General features: G+C 53.1%; 2 protein-coding genes across 2 annotated transcripts in view; one reads left to right on the forward strand and one right to left on the reverse strand.

The window, feature by feature from the left end:
* The window catches only part of PAGR1 (PAXIP1 associated glutamate rich protein 1), a 206,110-nt gene that overhangs the window by 162,307 nt on the left and 27,504 nt on the right, over nucleotides 1–16,299 (reverse strand). The gene's annotated exons all lie outside the window — the stretch shown is intronic.
* Nucleotides 1–16,299, forward strand: part of KIF22 (kinesin family member 22) — a 242,721-nt gene that overhangs the window by 143,434 nt on the left and 82,988 nt on the right. The gene's annotated exons all lie outside the window — the stretch shown is intronic.

Genomic DNA, 16,299 nt, shown 5'->3' on the forward strand with positions numbered 1-16,299 from the left:
TAAAGTCCGCACCAAGGGTGTTCACCAAATGCCTCGCGGCAGTGGCCGCACATCTGCGAAGGAAGGGGATACACGTGTACCCCTACCTCGACGACTGGCTCGTAAAGGCAAGCTCTTACAGGACATGCAAAGATCATGCAGGACAGGTCCCAAGAACGCTAGCAAGCCTGGGATTCTCCATACACTGGGGAAAATGCTCCATGGAACCAGAGCAAGTGAAAATCTTCCTGGGAGCTCAAATCGACACCGTCCAATGCAGGGTGTTACCCAGCGACAAGAGAACACTCAGCCTACTGAGGGAGAAACGTCACTACCAGAAGGGGCGAGCTCTGACAGTGAGGACTGTGAGCAAGATCTTGGGGATGATGGCGTCATGCATACACCTGGTCCCCAATGTACGCCTACAAATGAGACCACTCCAAGAGTGGCTGCAACAGCAATGGTCCCAAGCTACAGGAAGTTGGGAGGATCTAGTGGTTGTAACGCACAGGGTGCAGGAAGAAATAAGGTGGTTGACCAAGGGAAACCTCTAACACCACCGGACCCAACAGTGACCATCACCACAGACTCAACCCAGAAGGGATGGGGCGCACACATGAACAGGCTCAAAGTGAGGGGTCTGTGGAGCCCTACAGATGCAGTCAGACACATCAATTACCTGGAATTGAAAACAGTGTTGCTAGCCCTCAAGGCCTTTCAGAAACACCTGTACAGCCAGAAGGTGCTAATACAAACCGACAACACAACAATGTTTTACATCAACAAACAGGGGGGAACTCAATCATTCCCTCTGTCTAGCTTGGCACAGGAAATCTGGAGATGGGCTATACCACTAAAAATAGACCTGCTAGCCATACACCTGCCAGGGAAGGACAATGTAGAAGCGGATTGGCTCAGCAGGCAGACTTCAGCGTCCCACGAGTGGGAACTCAATATTCAGGAAACCGAGACTATTCAGGAGGTGGGGCACACCAACAATAGACCTGTTTGCAACACCCCGGAATGCAAAATGCCAATACTTTGCATCCAGGCAACCAGAGGCACTATCACAGGGGAATGCCCTATGGATACGCTGGTCAAAAACATTTGCCTACGCTTTTCCCCCCGATACCACTGATCCCCAGGGTTTTCAACAAATGCATGACTAGCAATATGACTCTCATCCTGGTGGTACCACAATGGGCAGGCAGACCTGGTATTCACAGATAATGGAGATGTCGCAGGGCCCCCCCACAAGACCTACACTCCATGGAAAACAGAGGTTCTACACCCAGAGCTGGAGATCCTCAACCTCTCACCCTGGCTCCTTTAGACTTGATGTTCGCACATCTAAAACTACCAGAGAGCACCCTGAGGGTGCTGCGAGCGGCAAGAAGGCCCAGCACACGCAAGTGCCATGGGGAAAAATGGAAAAGATTCACTCAATGGTGTTGCAAGAAAAAAACTCCATAGAAAACTGACCAGGGAATCTACGGTGCTAAGGTACCTTATGCACCTAATCTAAGCTCGGCCTCGCTGAGGGTACACCTGGCAGCGATTGTGGCGTACACAAGAGGAGAAACAGGGAGAAGCTTCTTCACATCTCAAGTCGTAAAAAGATTCCTGGAAGGGGCTAAAAGAATAGCGCCACCAAAGAGAATGCCGCCACCGGCCTGGAACCTGAATGTGGTACTGACGGAGCTCATGAAAGCACCTTTCGAACCCATCCACAAAGCATCACTGCAAATGCTAACAATGAAAACTGCTTTTCTGGTAGCAATCACCTCAGTACGAAGGGTGAGCGAACTGCAGGCACTCACACTGCAGGAACCCTACATCCTGATACAGTGACAGGGTCGTGATGAGAACAGACCCACACTTCATGCCAAAGGTGGTGTCAAGGTTCCACATGAATCGGAGTATTCAGATTCCTAGCTTCTTCCAAAACCCCACTACAAGCGCTGAGAGGTCGCTCCACACTCTAGACGCAAGAAGGGCTGTGATGCACTACATTTAAAGGACGAAGGGACACAGGAAGACAAAACAGTTCTTCGTATCCTTCGCGAACAGTTACATGGGTAAACCAGTGACTAAAAACACCATAGCTCGATGGATCGCACAGACAATACAATTCTGCCACAAACAAGCGGGCCAGGAGCTAACAGGAGGAGCACAGGCCCACTCGACCAGGAAGAAAGGAGCAACAATCGCCTTTCTGGCCAACACACCAATTCAGGACATATGCCTGGCGGCAACATGGGCTTCAGTGCACACGTTCACTAAGCACTATTGCGTGGATGTACAAATGAACAAAGAAGCAAAAGTAGGACAAAAGGTGCATCAACATGTATTCAACAACCAACGCTCATCTTCCACCCAACCGCCACAAAAGTAACAAACCGCTACAAAATCTATGCACAGCATAGTGAATCCAGAAAGATTCACGCTGCAAAACGAATAGTTTTGCAGCGTGAATCTTTCTGGATTCACTATGCTGTGCATTATTCCGCGGTCTTGTGGTTGGGTCCGGATTCGTAGTCTCTTCTTTGGGTTTTTTTTTTGTTTTTGTTTTTCGTAGCCCAGGTGGGCGTCGGCGTCACACCCCCTTGGGTGTATTTCCGGTGACATCGGCATGCTTCCTGCGGAAGCTCCCACTCTTGGGTGCCATCTTCAGATTCTTTTTTTCCGCGGTCGGGTCTGGATCGTTCCCGTTTGGGCTCCAGACATTTTTGGAGAAAGAAGAAAGAAAATACAGAAAAGACGAGGAGAAGTCATCGGAAGACTCCAGGGGACTTCATCGACGAACAGTCAGCAAGGAGAAAGCGTTTTTCATCGAGATCCTCGACGAACACGCGACCAGGGAGGCCCTGGACGCTCGATGGACAACACGCCGTTCAAGTTCTGCCGTAACTGCCACCACAAGTACGCGCAGAAGGACCAGCACCCGGTATGCAACCTTTGCCTACCGGTGAACCACGAAAGCGGAGACTGCAACGCCTGTTCCGCCTTCGCCCCGAAGACCCTTCGTGTGAGAGAGAGGCAGAGGGTAGCACACGCCACCCTGCAGGGGAAGGCCCCGACTCGTCCCTCTACGAGCTGGTGATGTCCTCCGAGGAAGAAGACCACGCTGCTGCCGAAGACGACAGCTACACGGTCGTAGAGACTGATTACACGAAGACTTCAGACAAGGTAGGAGACTCTTCGGGCCCCAATAACCCAAGAGACTCTGAGTCTAGAAAAATCGAGGGCAAGACCCCGAAAGCGCGACTACTCCCAGGCCCAGCGGATCCTCCGAGAAGGAGTCCCCGGCGCCGAGAGCTGCTGATCAGCAGAAAACGTCAAATCGTCCCCGAAAAGGATCGATAGACGCCGAGGGAGAAAGACCCAAAATCCGGTTCGACGTAGACGTCAAACTTCGACACCGAAATGCACGGCGCAGAGCTATCCGCCGAAAAGATCGGCCGACCCCACCTGACGCAGAGCACGCGGCTGAGATGGAGAAGAAAAGGCGCCTCGAGGCCGAAATGGAGAACATCATGCAGCAGAAGAAAGATTTCGATGCAAAGATGAAAGCCTTCACGATCCCTCACAAGACCAAGCCACCGGTGGTGGAGGCAGTCTGAGGAAGAGATCGCCGAAGTCGCCGAGGAACAAGACCAGGATGTCGAGGTGGTCGACGACCAGGAGGAGTACGAGAATCCCTACGATAGTTACAACTATGGGGAGGAAGAGGAAAGCAGGACGGACAGTCGGCACCCTCTGACCTACAGGAGGTAGATTACATAGATGGCGACACCGACAGCCAGGAGGAGGTGGTCGACACTTACCCCTCGAGGCCCTCGCCGCCGGACGACATCGGGGCCTACAACTCGGTGATACAATCTGCTGCAGCAGCTTTCAAGCTCAAGCTCGACTAAGAAAAGCAGAAAGCAGACTTCCTTCTAGAGACATTGCTCCCAACACAATCGAGGAGCCAGTTCCTTCCAATGCTCGAAAGCGTCTTGGCTCAGGGGAAGGAAGCATTCAGGGAACCTGTAACATGCAAGGCAGTAACTCCCAGAACTGAGAAGTACAAACATTCCACAAAGGACCCGGCCTACATTCAGGGCACTGTCTCCGCAGACTCCATTATCACGGCCACAGCAAGGAGGAGGGCTAACGTACCCACTACCTCGGGTCCACCACCGGATAAGGAGAGCAAAAGGATGGATCTGGTGGGCAGAAGGATCGAACGGAATGCCGCAACCCACTGGCGCATGGCTAATTCCAACGCCCTGATAAACAGGCACATGTACCAGATCATGGAAGGGCTGGGGCAGTTGGTGAAGAACTTGCCCCAGGATGCCAGGCAGAAGGCCGAAAAGCTGGTTGAAGAAGGAAAAAACGTGGCAAATTCTTGCCTTAAGACGGCCCTGGATGGGGCAGACACCGCCAGCAGGCTCATGATGATGGGTGTCACGGAAAGGAGACACGCCTGGCTCAGGATCTCAGGTTTGAAACCGGAGGTGCAACACAGCATCCCGAACACACCGTTCAACGGCAACACGCTTTTCGGAACAGTTGATGAAACGCTCAGTCAACTGAAAAAAGATAACGAAACAGCAAGATCCATGGGAGCATTGCAGTTCAGAGGGAACAAGAGGGGCACCCCGTCACGGAGGCCCGGCGGGAGAGGCGGAAACCAGCCAGGTATATCACACCAGGCTTTCCAGCAAACGCACCAGGCAGACTCGCAGGCCCAGCATGGTCAGCAGAAGCAGTCCTGGCAGTACCAACAAAGAGGCCAGTCCTTTCGAGGGAGAAATGGACGGGGACAAAATAGAAGGGGCCAGCAGCCCGCCTCTAAGTGACTACAAAAAACTACGTGTGCCCGCCCACAGAAAAGATCCCAAGGGGTAGCACGTACAGAGGGGTCAGGACAAAATAGACACCTACGACCACATGACACCAGTGGGAGGAAGATTAAGATTTTACCTCCAGAAATGGAGAGAAATCACAGACAAATGGATCCTCAACATTATCCAATTCGGATACTGCATAGAGTTGGAGGGGAGGCCAACAAGCAGAAAACCAAAAAGAAAGACTAGCAAGCAAGCAGCTGCAGTGTCTTCAGGAGGAGGCAAGGGAACTCCTGCGGAAGCAGGCCATAGAACGGGTACCCTTCAAGGAAAGAAACACAGGAATATACTCAACGTACTTCCTGGTATCAAAGGTAGACGAGACAATGAGACCCATTCTGGACTTACGGTTCCTGAACAAATTCATAAGAACGCAAAAATTCAAAATGACCTCCCTGCAACAGGTGCTCCCACAATTGCAGACCGGGGACTTCATGGTCACAATAGACCTCAAAGACGCCTACCTGCACATCCCAATGAACAGAAAGCACAAATACATGCTCAGGTTCACCATCGGAGAAAGCCACTACCAGTTCACGACACTGGCCTTCGGACTAAAATCAGCACCAAGAGTTTTCACAAAGTGCCTCGCAGCAGTCGCAGCGCACCTACGAAGGCAAGGAATACACGTATACCCTTACCTGGACGACTGGCTGGTGAAAGCAAACTCATACCAGAAATGCAAGCAGCACGCACATACAGTGACGAGCACGCTCATAAGCCTGGGGTTCTCCATCCATTGGAAGAAATCATCAACAAGCAGGGGGGCACACAGTCAGGCCCGCTTTCAACGCTGGCGCAGGAGATAGGGAGATGGGCCATCCCTCTCAAGATAGACCTGCTAGCCATACACCTACCAGGGAAGGACAAAATACAAGCCATCTGAAAGAAACAGGTTAGTATTAGATTCCTTACCTTAGAATATCCCCAGGCGTCAGTCTGGATCCGGAAACTTTTGCGTAGCAGTACCCCTGCGTGTCCGTCGGCGTCGTGCGCCGTGATGACGTCGCTGGAGTATATAGACGCCGCCTCCGCGCGCTGACGTCAGTTCTTCTTTTTTCCGCGCCAGTTAGCGCAGATCCGAAGAGCAGTACTCCGGTCTTTTGACCTAGTTTTGTTAACTTTAACTCTTTCTTCAAGGTGCCGGTAGGATGCCCGGGTTTAAGAGTTGCGACGGGTGCGACCGAATGATGTCGGTCACCGACCACCATCGACTCTGCCTCCGGTGTCTGGGCGCGGACCACGACGTCGAGTCTTGCGTCGACTGTCGGGCCTTGACAGGTAAAGCTAGACGGGAGCGGTCCCGCAAGCTGCTCGAACTCCGAGTGTCGGCCCCGCGTCAAGAGCGGTCCCGGTCCGGTCGGAGGTCGAGGGAGCGGTCGAGGGAGCGAGCGCGGCGCCACCCCCGATCCCTCTGACTCCTGACGCGGAGTCGGACCGGCGTCGTCCGACGCCGAGTCCGGCGCCGTTGGGGCCCATTGGCTCCGAGGAGCCGGTTTATATCGTCGACTCGTCCTATGGCGATGAGGACGAATATGGAGAGGGTTGGGAGGGGTCTGAGGACCCTTTGTCACGAGCCTGCCAGTATGACGTGGACTGGGTAGGTGACTTAGGTGAGGCCTGTGGTCTGGACGAGTCGCCCCACCCTGGGTTTGTCTCGCCTTCCCCTGTGGCATTGGAGGCGGGGGCTGCCTATTCGGTGGTCCTGATGAGGGCTGCCAAGGCTTTGCGCCTTGGGAGCTCCCCGTCGCTAAGGTGAAACCTAACATCCTCACCGAAGTATTTAAACCGCAGTCGTGCCCACAGGAGCCTCTGCTACCATTTAATGAGGCCCTGACGGATGTCCTTTTGGGCACCTGGTCCAGGCCCGCTTCCGGTGCACCGGTTGACCGGAACGTTGCCAGGCGTCACCGTCCGTGTTCGGACGACCCTGCCTTCCTTTCCACCCATCCCTCCCCGGAGAGTCTGGTGATCCAGGCCTCCACTTCCCAGTCCGCATTCCCGTCGGCTCCGCCCGATCGGGAATCGAAGCGATATGACCAATTTGGCAAGAAGGTCTTTTCGTCTTTGAGTGCTGGACTGCCGTCTTGTAATACCGCATGCCTCTTGGGCCGCTACACCCACTCTCTGTGGGACACGGTCGCGGAGTGTCTGCCGCAGTGCCCGCAGGAGGTGCGGGACAAGCTCAACCAGGCCTTGGTTGAAGGCCGGGACGCGGCGAGGTATTCGATTAGGTGTGGTCTTGACACGACCGACTCGCTGGGACGGTGGCGATTCGTCGCCATGCTTGGCTGAGATCCGCCAACTTCTCGCCGGATGTCCAGACTGCCCTCATGGACATGCCTTTCGATGGCAGTCGCCTGTTCGGTGACAAGGCGGACAACGCGCTTGAGCGCTTCAAGGACTCCAGGGTCACGGCCAAGTCCTTGGGTCTTTCGACCCAGCGCCAGCAGCAGGGTTCGTTTCGCCCCTTTCGTGGCCAAGGAAGGGGCGGTCCCACGCGTGCTGCCAGCCACGCGCCGCAGAACGCTCCCCAGCGCGGTGGCGGCCGTGGATTCCGCCGTGGTGGCGGTAGAGGGCTGCGGCGAGGTCAGTCCACACCTCCCCCCGCTGCAGCCTCCAGATCTTCCTAGTCCGAGCTTTCGGGCCCATGTGACGCCAGTGGGTGGCAGGGTTCGCCATCACCACTCCCACTGGCGCACGATTACATCAGACAGGTGGGTGCTGCAGCTCGTCCGAAGGGGCTACTCCCTCCCCTTCGAGTCCACTCCTCCAGCCATGCCACCGCAGAACCACCGTGTGTCGGGGGACCACTTGACACTTCTGCAGGAGGAAGTTACGGCCCTCTTGGCCAAGGGGGCCATCGAGTGCGTTCCTGGGCCAGAAGTAGGGTGTGGTTGCTACTCCCACTACTTTCTGGTGCTCAAGAAGGACAAAGGGGGCCTTCGTCCTATCTTGGATCTACGGAACGTCAACGGCTTCCTCCGGAAGGAGAAGTTCAAGATGTTGACTTTGGCTCAGGTCTTTGCTGCTCTAGACCCACAAGACTGGATGGTAGCGTTGGACTTGCAGGATGCGTATTTTCACATCCCCGGCCCACCGGCGTTACCTGCGGTTCACGGTAGGCCGCGAGCACTTTCAGTTTCTCGTGCTCCCATTCGGCCTTACCAGCGCCCCACGGGTGTTCACGAAAGTGATGGCGGTGGTCGCAGCTCATCTGCGGCGGTTAGGGGTTTCGGTCTTCCCCTACCTCGACGACTGGTTGTTGAAGGCGGGCTCGCCCCACACAGTCGTCCACCACCTTCAGATGACGGCAGACCTCCTGCACGAGCTGGGGTTTTCCATCAATGTGCCGAAATCACACCTGTGTCCCTCTCAAAAGCTCCTTTTCATCGGAGCGGTTCTCGACTCGGCGCAGTTTCGGGTTTATCCTCTGGAACGGCGGGTCCGGGATATTCAGGCTCTGATTCCCATCTTTCAGCCGTTGTCCCGGATTTCGGTCAGGTTGACGCTGCGGCTTCTGGGGCTGATGGCCTCCTGCATCCTTCTGGTGCATCACGCCAGGTGGCGGATGCGGGCTCTGCAGTGGGACCTGAAGTTTCAGTGGGCCCAGCATCAGGGCAACCTGTCCGACCATGTCCTGATCTCGGAGGGCACTGCGAGACAGTTGCAGTGGTGGCTTACGGACCGCGATTGGGTCAGAGGCAGATCCCTCTCCCTTCCCCAACCGGAGCACGTGGTTGTGACGGACGCGTCCCTCCAGGGCTGGGGTGGCCACTTGAGAGAGGCGGAGATCAGAGGCATCTGGTCTCCGGCGGAGTCCCGGCTCCATATCAACATGTTGGAGCTGCGGGTGATTCGCCTAGCACTGAAGGCATTCCTCCCCTTTGTCACCGGGAGTGTAGTGCAGGTGTTCACGGACAACACCACCGCCATGTGGTACTGCAACAAACAGGGCGGTGTGGGGTCGTGGACCCTTTGCCAGGAGGCTCTGCGCCTCTGGCAGTGGCTGGAACGTCAGGGCGTGACTCTGACGGTTCAACACCTGGCAGGTTCTCTGAACGCCAGGGCGGACGAACTCAGCCGTCGGTGCTCGGTGGATCACGAATGGCGTCTGAACTCGGACGTGGCGAACGGCCTCTTTCAGCAATGGGGAGAGCCTTGGTTAGATCTATTCGCCACAGAAGAGAACGCGCAATGTCATCAGTTCTGCGCGTTGGAGTTTCCAAGACGGCACTCGCTCGGCGACGCCTTTCGGCGCGAGTGGAGCTGCGGTCTGTTGTACGCCTTTCCGCCTATACCACTTCTGCCCAGAGTGCTGAAGATCAGGCGCGACCGGGCCCAAGTTATCCTTGTGGCTCCGGACTGGGCTCGAAGATACTGGTATCTCGAGCTACTCAGCATGTCAGTCGGTCCCTCGATCCGCCTGCCCCTTCGGGAGGACCTTCTGTCGCAGCAGCAGGGGACGGTCCTCCACCCGAACCTGTCCAGTCTCCACCTCCATGCGTGGAGATTGAGCGGCGACAGTTGAGGCCATTCGACTTGCCTCCTGAAGTCTGTGATGTGATTCTGGCAGCCAGGCGTCCCTCCACAAAGTCGGTATACGCCTGCCGGTGGAAAAGATTTGTGGCATGGTGCACAGCAAAGGCTGTGGATCCCCTTTCTGCCCCTCTTTCCGAGGTTCTCCTCTTCCTTCTTTCTCTTGCCCAGCAGGGCTCTGCTCTGGGCACTATCAAGGGCTACCTTTCTGCCCTTTCCGCCTTCTTAAGGCTACCTGATCAGCCATCTTTATTCAAGTCCCCTATTGTACTGAGATTCTTGAAAGGCATCACGCACATGTATCCTCCTGTTCCGTTTGTGATGCCTCAGTGGGACTTGAACCTGGTTCTGACATTCTTGATGTGCGCTCCCTTTGAGCCGCTTCATTCCTGTCCTCTCCGTCTTCTTACTTTAAAGACGGCCTTCCTGGTTGCCATCACCTCTGCCAGGAGAGTGAGTGAGCTCCAGGCTCTTTCTGTTAAACCTCCTTTCTTGTCCGTCCATCCTGACAAGGTGGTTCGTAGGACTAGGCCTTCTTTCCTGCCCAAAGTAGTTTCTGCTTTTCACATCGGGCAGTCCATCACCTTACCCTCCTTCTTCCCGCCTCCGCATCCTTCAAAGGATGAAGAGCGGCTCCATCGTCTGGACCCAAAACGTGCGCTTTCATTTTACATGGATCGCACACGCCAGTTCCGGGTGGATGACCAACTGTTTGTTGGCTACGTGGGTGAGAAGAAGGGAAGGGCGGTACAGAAACGAACCATCTCTCGGTGGGTCGTCCTGTGCATCAAAGCATGCTACTCTTTGGCTCGGAAGGAGCCTCCTGTTGGGCTGAGGGCCCATTCCACTCGGGCTACGGCGGCTACTACTGCCCTGGGCCGGGGAGTCCCTTTGCAGGACATTTGCCAGGCGGCTACGTGGGCCTAGCTGCACACCTTTGCGAGGCACTACTGCCTGGACAGTCAAGTCCGGAGGGATGGCTTCTTTGGCCGTTCGGTCCTCCAGGATTTTCTGGTGTAGGTTTGTATTGGTTCGCAGACCCACCACCGGGGTTGGTATTGCTGGGGTATCTATTCTAAGGTAAGGAATCTAATACTAACCTGTTTCTTTCAGATGAACAAGTTACTTACCTTCGGTAACGATATATCTGTAAGAAACAGTAGTTAGTATTAGATTCCTTACCGCCCCGCCCGTCCTCCCCGTCCTCCCCGTTCTGCGAACTGATACCTAGGGTTAAGGTCATCCCTTTCAGGGCCCTAGTTTCAAATGGCACCAGTGTTAGTTCTCACATGGCTCTGCGTGTTCTGGCGCGGAAAAGCTGTGTGCAAAGAACTGACGTCAGCGCGCGGAGGCGGCGTCTATATACTCCAGCGACGTCATCACGGCGCACTACGCCGACGACGCGGAGCCGCAGGGGACGCCTGCAGACGACACCTACCGACGCGCTGGGGTACTGCTACGCAAAAGTTTCCGGATCCTGACTGACGCTTGGGGATATTCTAAGGTAAGGAATCTAATACTAACTACTGTTTCTTACAGATATATCGTTACTGAAGGTAAGTAACTTGTTCGATTGGCTCAGCAGGCAGACATCGGCATCCCACGAGTGGGAGCTCAATGCTCAGGAGACAAGGTACCTGTTCGACAGATGGTGGACACCATCGGTGGACCTGTTTGCCACACGCCAGAATGCAAAATGCCAAAACATCGCATCCAGGCAGCACGAGGAGGGGTCACTGGGGAATGCCCTATGGATAGATTGGTCAAGGACATTTGCTTAAACCTTTCCCCAGATACCACTGATGCACAGAGTGCTGAGCAAGTGCAGAGCGAGCAACATGACACTGGTCGCACCACAGTGGGCGAGGCAGACATGGTACTCGCAGATCATGGAGATGACAGAGTGTGCACCCCACAGATTCAGCAGGAGGAAAGACCTACTCCATGCAGAATGGAGAGGTACTACATCCAGAGCCAGAGAGCATGAGCCTAGTAGCGTGGCTCCTGAGGACATAGAGTTCGCACATTTGACACTGCCAGAAAGCACCCTGAGGGTCCTTCGGGAGGCACGAAGGCCCAGCACTCGGAAGTGCTACGTTGCGAAATGGAAAAGATTTACAATATGGTGCAGACAAGAGAGACTTCACAATAAAATGAAGAGGGACTCCACAGTGCTGAGGTACCTGACGCACTTGCTGGAGAAGAACCTTAGCTCATCCTCTTTGAGAGTTCACTTGGCAGCGATAGTCGCCTACACAAGGGGAGAAACGTGCAGGAGTTTCTTCACATCACAGGTGGTGAAGAGATTCCTAGAAGGAGCGAAAAGGATCGCACCACCCAAGCGGGTGCCGCCACCTGCATGGAACTTGAACACAGTCCTAACGGAACTCATGAAAGAGCCCTTTGAACCACTTCACAAGGCCTCCCTAAAGATGCTAACTATGAAAACAGCCTTCCTGGTTGCAATAACGTCCTTACGCAGAGTAAGCGAGCTTCAAGCGCTGACGCTACAAGAACCCTACATACAAATACACAATGATAGAGTTGTGATGAGGACTGACCCACACTTCATGCCGAAGGTGGTATCCAAATTTCACATGAACCAGTCTATACAGATACTGAGTTTTTTCCAAAAACCAACAACTAGCGCAGAGCGAGCTCTGCACACCCTGGACGCCAGAAGGGCAGTCATGCACTACATTGAAAGGACGAAGGGACACAGGAAAACAAAACCGTTCTTTGTGTCATTCGCAAACAGCTTCATGGGGAAAGCAGTAACCAAAAAGACCATTGCACGATGGATCGCACAGACAATTCAACTCTGCCTCAAGCGTGCAGGACAAGAGCTGGCAGAGGGGACACGTGCCCACTCCACTAGGAAGAAGGGCGCTACAATAGCCTTCCTGGCTAACACACCCATAGAGGACATATGCCTGGCGGCAACATGGGCTTTGGTGCACACGTTCACGAAGCACTAATGTGTGGACATACAAATGAACAAAGAAGCTCAAGTTGGACAGAAGGTGCTACAGCACATATTCAACACCCAACGCTCATCTTCCACCCAGCCGCCACAGAGATGAGAAACCGCTACAAAATCTATGCACAGCATAGTGAATCCAGAAAGATTCACGCTGCAAAACTAATAGTTTTCTTACCGGTCGGTGTAGTTTTGCAGCTTGAAGATCTTTCTGGAATCACTAGCAAACCCACCCACCTCCGCCAGAAAGATGAGGCTGGAGAGAGAAAAGGTGGTTAACAAAAAAAAAAAAAAAAAATGAAAGGACTTTTAAAAGGACAAAGCGGTAAAATATCAACTAAATAGAACATTGCCATTACTTCGGATACGAAAGACACGGAAAAAAAGAACCCGAAGATGGCGCCCAAGAGTGGGAGCTTCCGCAGGAAGCATGCCGACGTCACCGGAAATACACCCAAGGGGGTGTGACGCCGACGCCCACCTGGGCTACAGAAAAAAAAAAAGAAAAAAAGACTACGAATCCGGACCCAACCACAAGACCGCGGAATAATGCACAGCATAGTGAATCCAGAAAGATCTTCAAGCTGCAAAACTACACCGACAGGTAAGAGAACTATTCGTTTCTTACCAGTCTGTGTAGTTTTGCAGCTTGAAGATCTTTCTGGATTCACTAGCGAACCCACCCGCCTCCGCCAGAAAGATGAGGCTGGAGAAGAAGGTGGAAACACATAGAAAAGAAAGCAAGTTGAAGCTTACAAGATACGTGAAAAGAATTACGTTGAAAAAACGATTAACAAACATAGCCATGGATTCACTACAAACACAGAAAAGAAAAGACAGAAAAAAGAATCCGAAGATGGCGCCCAAGGGTGGTAGCTTCCACCGGAAGCACACCGTCACCGAAGGTACACCAAATGGTGGGACGTCGACGCCCACCTGGGCTATGAAGAAAAAAAGAGAAAAAAGACTACGATTCCAGACCCAACCACCAGATTGCGGAATATGCACAGCATAGTGAATCCAGAAAGATCTTCAAGCTGCAAAACTACACCGACCGGTAAGAAACTATTCGTTTTTTGACTTTAATGTGGCTGTGGGCCTGCTAATCAGACCCACAGCCCAGCTGTTCTCTCTAAAATGATACCATGTATTTTATGTTCATACCAGATTGGTTACTGGGTCACTCTTGTGAGCCCCTGTATAGTGTACCATAGGTACCCAGGGCATAGGTGTTCCCTAGTCCTACCAGGGGCTGCAGCATGTATTGTGCCACCCCTGGTTTGCCTTCCAAACTGACACCACAGGTCTGTTCACACAGCCTGGGTATGGTGGTGTAATCACCCCTTACATAGTATACCTATATCTACCTTTACATATAGACACATATACACCTATAAGCCACTCCTATGGTAGGGCTCGACAATCCCGGAGGCAGAGTGCTTGGTTTTATGTGAGAGGGTGCTCTGGCATGAGCTGAGCCCCTCTGCAGCTTTCGGAACCATCTCCTTATAGCTGTTCTATGATATAGCCATACCATATACTCTTAAGTGAATCATAATCCTCGCGGTTAATGCTAACTTTGGTTTGGCTTTATTCAAACATGTCGTGTAAGGTGTCAAACACTTTGGAATACTAACCCTAAACACCCCCCCCATCCGCCAATTCTGGCAGCGGGGGTAGCATTCCACCCTTCTAGAGGGAAAAGACATGCAAGTTACTGCTTTACACCCGGTTAAAGTTAAACCGAGCATCACAAAATGGAATGTATGCTGCTGCCACAGACACGAGTCTGACCTCCTGTTGCTGGGGGAAACTCCAGCAAGGGCGGCCTGGACAATAGGTTTCCTGTCCAGGGAGGTGCCAACACCTCCCCAGACAGGGGTTTTGTGTATTGGGGCAGGGAGGGCTGCATTCAGTGAATGCATCTAGACACTGCCTGGGGCACACAAGGTGCTCCATGCATAGCCCGGTTCAAGCCAGTTGCTGGGGCACTCCAGCCCCAGCTCGGGCGTGAAACTGGACAAAGGGAAAGGGGTATAACCACCCCCTTCTCAGGTCCACCCATAGGAGGGACCTAGTAGGTAATCCAGCCCCCTTTCTTAGAATAAGTATAGGAGCTGTGTCCCTGGGACTTTAGATTATCCTGGACTCTGAGGGAGAAACGTCACCTGGAATCTTTGTAAGACCTATATTGGACCTTTGACATTCCATTCTGACTGGAAGACGGAAGACCTCTCCCTTGTGTTCCAGGAGTGACCACCCTGTCCAAACGGGCACCAACAACAACTTTGCCGGTTAGCAGTTTCAAGGCTCCCGTCAGAACCCGAAGACTCTGCGACTCAAGAACTGGACTTCCAGCCTTCCCTGACCCACAGCAAAGCTGAGAGCCGTGGCGGACACGAGAGACGTGGGACCGGACATCTTGGACATCCTGCATTTTGCTACCTGCCCTCCTTTCCGGAGGCCTCAGTAAGTTGTGCATTGGGGTACGAGAAGCCACAGCCCCATTTGCACCGAAAGCCCAGGCCCCCATACTCCGCGTGTCCTGTGGGCCCCACCTTTGCATATGAGCTCGACATGTCTTCCTGGTTCCTTGCCCGTTGGCTAGTGAGCCCCCTGAAGACGCCATCTTGAATTTACTTTGCTTTCCTGGTTGCTCCAGGCTTGCTCCAGCTTCCCTGAAAAGAAGTGCAACAGACCTTGCTGGTCTGCAACAGAACCAATCTCGACATCCTGCGTGGGTTGCGGTTGCCAAGGCTTGTTGGGTCCAATCCGGATACAGACACCACAGTCATCTAGATCCATCGTGGGACAGCTCGAATCCAGCGCTTGGTCATCGTCCATGCCTCCTGGACCTCATGGCTGAAGAGACAAACTCACCTTAACCTTAAAGCACCCGACATCGCCTGGTTCCTTCCTGGTCGCTGGCTAGTGACTCAGACTCTGTCCCCTCTGCTTTCAGGTTCTTCACATCTCGATCCACCCGGACACTTTTCCTCTGGTGGCCTGCAGCACTTCTTTGCAGCTCTCCATAGAAAACGACGAAACCTGACACGAAAAGACACCTATGCACCCGGCTTCCCTTGGTGAGGTAACACGAGTACTCCGGTGCTCCCGTGGGTCTTGACTCTAGAAGTGTCCTAGTTTAAAAGGGTTCCATCCTAGTCCATTTCAAGTGTCCTTAAATTGTATCTTTGTAACTTCTTAGTTTCTCATTATAAGTCAATGGTAACTTGCGACTGTGTTTAGACACTGCACGCGTCTCCCGTGGGCCTCCTACTTCCTAACCTTTGTTTAGTGTAGCCCCAGCGTTTCCACAGGCCCCAGGCCTGCTTTCTAACTCTCACGTGGTACTTATACCACTTTCTTAGTATATGGCTTGTGAGGCCCCTAGGGCATAACTTATACTGTGCAACTTATCGTATATTAACTGTCTTGTATTTTTACCTCTGACCTCAGAGTGCAGAGGGGTTGTGGTTAGATTAAATACATATATATATATATATATATATATATATATATATATTTGATATATACCTTGTGGTGTCCTTTCATTTGGTATTCAAGGGATTGTATATGGTACAACAACTTGCTTTACTCGCCTACTGAAGTCTTCGCCTGAAGACTGCTGGTTCATGCTACCACTAGGATAGCTTTCTATAAGGTTGACTTTACAACCACCATCAGTAAGGGTTGATTAGACTGGTGCAAGGTGCCCACTAGAACTAGTGGACATCATTAGCCAGGCTAACTTCTCACAGTTGGGGGATGTGTCATCAGTCAAGGATTGGGGGATGTGTGTGGGAGCTGGGGGGCAGGCATCTGAGCTGTGTAGTAGTATGGTAAGTTCTTGTTACTGCTGTTGTGAACACAGAACCACAATCTGCCTCTATTACCTACCAC

The sequence above is a fragment of the Lissotriton helveticus genome, chromosome 7, assembly GCF_964261635.1.
Source record: "Lissotriton helveticus chromosome 7, aLisHel1.1, whole genome shotgun sequence".
Lineage (NCBI taxonomy): Eukaryota > Metazoa > Chordata > Amphibia > Caudata > Salamandridae > Lissotriton > Lissotriton helveticus.